Below are 4334 nucleotides of genomic sequence, written 5' to 3' on the forward strand. Positions count from 1 at the left end.
GACATTGGATTCGTCGTAGAAGTCAAAGAAAGGATGAGAAAGATCGCGGGTTCACTGGGTAGATAATCTGAATCTGGTAAATCCCGTATCGGCGGTGTCGAATGGGTCTTGCGATGTCTGCACATTGGGCTATGTGGTCGGGGGAATAGCTCAATGGTACAAGCGCTTGGATTCCAGTCCCAGCGGTCGGGGGTTCGATCCCCTCTTCCCTCATGCTTTAAGCTTTTGCGCGTCCTTCGTTTCTCTGTCCGTTTTTCCACCTTAACAGCCGCACAGTTACAATGCTCACTATCAGCCGAGCACACGACCACGCCACCAAGCAAAAAGTGCGATACTTCTCGATTTATGTGTGTCATCCTTGCGCAGGGGCCATGCTAATCTTCTCTGTATCGTTCCAATTTTTACGGATGACCACCGAAGTGGTTCCTACCACACGCCTCGCGTCACCGACCCTCACATCCAGAACCACTTTCGTCGAAAAGGGAAGGACTACCAGCCCAGTCCGTGCATCCACCAGCATTTTCAGATTAGTTTTTGCTACTGCGAGTCTGCTGAGGTAAAGGAAAACGACAGCTGTGAGATTCGAACTCACGCGGGTTGCCCCATTAACTTAGCAGGCTAACGCCTTAACCACTCGGCCAAGCTGTCATCGTTATGCAACAAAAAACATAGATATCCACTCCCACCCTCATCAGATTCAAATCAACCAAACCAAACTCACGACCACCCCGCACATACCGTCACGACCTGTGCTACCACCCATAGATACGGCGCATACCGCACGCCTTTATCAAATACTGACAACACTAAGAGAGAACATCCACACTCGCCGGCAGCACAATCTTCAATCGTCAAAGCATTCAGCGTCTTTCACCTCTGCATGTCTTCGGCTGGTGGCATGTTGGCCACCACCTACGTACGCTGCTTATGTTCTACCCGCCACGGATATCATCTCGTACATAATACTCTCAACAGGGGGGGGGGCAACTTGCACGGTCAGACTCAGTGACATCATGCTAGCGGATCCGACAGTTGTTGCTGCTCGTGATGATATCTTCTAATATATTGTCACAGACACGATTCACACGCGACAGCAGTCTTCGGCACGACTTTACCTACGGCGTCGAGCAGCCGCAACACCAAGAATTCATCTGGAAGATCTGAATGTTGGTGTCTAGGTACTAGATGTGGTGGAACAATAATGAAGAGCGGTCAGCGTACAACAGAGCGAGTATTGAGTGTGGCTACGGACAGGCTGGTCACGCAAAGTGCACAATAGCAAACTAGCAAACTAGCAAGCTAGTAAGCTGAAGGCATCGGTAAGGAAGTAGTGAGGCAGGAGAGGCAAAAGAAGAGCCCCCAGGCGGGATCGAACCACCGACCTTTCGCTTACGAAGCGAGTGCTCTACCACTGAGCTATAGGGGCTTACGGACCTCGACTCAAAGAGACACATTCACAGCACGAGCACCGCATACACCACAATAAAAACATACGAACGAACATGGATACATCACACTCACCGTCCATGCATACACCATACGTCAACTACTACATCACCGCCAACTCAGCGCATGCCGCATTGCCACATCAACTCCTTTCCTTAAAGCTGCTGCGACGCATCGGTAAGGGCTCCGCCACTTCAAACGACGCTTCGATGAGCAGAGAGATGTGTGCGAGGTGCTCGTGACGTGGTTTCGTCGTAGAAGTAAAGAAGGGTGAGATGTGGCGGGGTGAGTGGGTAGAAATTGTGGATCTCGTAATGCGTATCGGTGTGTGGATGGAGTGTGCATGTGTGGACATTGGGTTTTGGTATCGGGGGAATAGCTCAGTGGTAGAGCGCTGGATTCCAGTGGTTCGATCCCCTCTTCCCTCATGCTTTTAAGCTTTGCGCGTCCTTCGTTTCTCTGTCCGTCTTCCCACCTTAACAGCCGCACGGTTACAATGCTCACCATCAGCCGAGCACACGACCACGCCACCAAGCAAAAAGTGCGATACTTCTCGATTTATGCGTGTCATCCTTGCGCAGGGGCCGTGCTAATCTTCTCTGTATCGTTCCAATTTTTACGGATGACCACCGATGTGGTTCCTACCACACGACCCGCGTCACCGACATATAGCTGCTAGCCTTGGGCCTCACATCCAGAACCACTTTCGTCGAAAAGGGAAGGACTACTAGCCCAGTTCGTGCATCCACCAGCATTTTCAGATTAGCTGCGCAATGTCTTCACACGCTTGGCCACGTGTGTTGGTCGGGAACACTATCCAGCAACAAGCAGAGGTATCTATCTTCCTGGTCAGCAGGCCAGGAAATAGCCGCTTTTGCTACCGCGAGTCTGCTGAGGTAAAGGAAAACGACAGCTGTGAGATTCGAACTCACGCGGGTTGCCCCATTAACTTAGCAGGCTAACGCCTTAACCACTCGGCCAAGCTGTCATCGTTATGCAAAAAAAACATAGATGTCCACTCCCACCCTCATCAGATTCAAATCAACCAAACCAAACTCACGACCACCCCGCACATACCGTCACGACCTGTGCTACCACCCATAGATACGGCGCATACCGCACGCCTTTATCAAATACTGACAACACTAAGAGAGAACATCCACACTCGCCGGCAGCACAATCTTCAATCGTCAAAGCATTCAGCGTCTTTCACCTCTGCATGTCTTCGGCTGGTGGCATGTTGGCCACCACCTACGTACGCTGCTTATGTTCTACCCGCCACGGATATCATCTCGTACATAATACTCTCAACAGGGGGGGGGGGGGCAGCTTGCACGGTCAGACTCAGTGATATCATGCTAGCGGATCCGACAGTTGTTGCAGCTCGTAATGATATCTTCTTATATATTGTCACAGACACGATTCACACGCGACAGCAGTTTTCGGCACGACTTTACCTACGGTGTCGAGCAGCCGCAACACCAAGAATACATCTGGAATATCTGAATGTTGGTGTCTAGGTATTAGATGTGGTGGAACAATAATGAAGGGCGGTCAGCGTACAACAGAGCGAGCATTGAGTGTGGCTACGGACAGGCTGGTCACGCAAAGTGCCCAAATAGCAAACTAGCAAACTAGCAAGCTAGTAAGCTGAAGGCATCGGTAAAGGAAGTAGTGAGGCAGGAGAGGCAAAAGAAGAGCCCCCAGGCGGGATCGAGCCACCGACCTTTCGCTTACGAAGCGAGTGCTCTACCACTGAGCTATAGGGGCTTCCGGACCTGCGACTCACGAGAGAACACTTTCACAGCGGCGAGGCACCACCTTACCCCCAACATTAAAAAACTTGCGCCGGAAACAGGGCATAACATGGCACTCCGCGTTACATGGCATACCACCTACGTTCAATAATTAAATCCCCGGCTCTTCAGGCAGCGCATGCCACATTGCAACATCAACTCCTTTCCTTAAAGCTGCTGCGACGCATCGGTAAGGGCTCCGCCACTTCACACGACGCTTCGATGAGCGGAGAGATGTGTGCGAGGTGCTCGTGACGTGGTTTCGTCGTAGAATGTAAAGAAGGGTGAGACGTGGCGGGGTGAGTGGGTAGAAATTGTGGATCTCGGAATGCGTATCGGTGTGTGGATGGAGTTTGCATGTTTGGAAGTTGAGTTTTGGTATCGGGGGAATAGCTCAGTGGTAGAGCGCTGGATTCCAGTCCCAGCGGTCGGGGGTTCGATCCCCTCTTCCCTCATGCTTTAAGCTTTTGCGCGTCCTTCGTTTCTCTGTCCGTCTTCCCACCTTAACAGCCGCACGGTTACAATGCTCACCATCAGCCGACCCCACGACCACGCCACCAAGCAAAAAGTGCGATACTTCTCGATTTATGCGTGTCATCCTTGCGCAGGGGCCATGCTAATCTTCTCTGTATCGTTCCAATTTTACGGATGACCACCGAAGTGGTTCCTACCACACGACCCGCGTCACCGACATATAGCTGCTAGCCTTGGGCCTCACATTCAGAACCACTTTCGTCGAAAAGGGAAGGACTACCAGCCCAGTCCATGCATCCACCAGCATTTCCAGAATAGCTGCGCAATGTCTTCACACGCTTGGTCACGTGTGTTGGTCGGACCATTATCCAGCAACAAGCAGATGTATCTATCTACCTGGTCAGCCAGGCCAGGGAAATAGGCGCTTTTTGCTACCGCGAGTCTGCTGAGGTAAAAGAAAAACGACAGCTGTGAGATTCGAACTCACGCGGGTTGGGCCCATTAACCTAAGCAGGCTAACGCCCTTAACCACATCGGTCCAGACCGTCATCCGCTATGCACAAAAACCAGAATGGTTCACTCCCCACCCTCCTTCTGATTCAATTCAACCAAAACAAA

The 4334-nt window shown here is 51.4% G+C and overlaps 2 pseudogenes across 2 annotated transcripts; both read left to right on the forward strand.

Annotated features, from left to right (window-relative positions):
• Positions 1-139: 139 nt before the first annotated feature.
• Positions 140-213, forward strand: PITG_29468 (annotated as a pseudogene). The gene has a single exon. The product of its transcript is annotated as a tRNA-OTHER (tRNA).
• Positions 214-1815: 1602 nt separating this feature from the next.
• PITG_29471 lies at positions 1816-1874 on the forward strand (annotated as a pseudogene). The gene has a single exon. The product of its transcript is annotated as a tRNA-OTHER (tRNA).
• Positions 1875-4334: the final 2460 nt, after the last annotated feature.

The sequence above is a fragment of the Phytophthora infestans genome, genomic scaffold (assembly GCF_000142945.1).
Source record: "Phytophthora infestans T30-4 supercont1.65 genomic scaffold, whole genome shotgun sequence".
NCBI classification, from domain to species: Eukaryota; Oomycota; class Peronosporomycetes; order Peronosporales; family Peronosporaceae; genus Phytophthora; species Phytophthora infestans.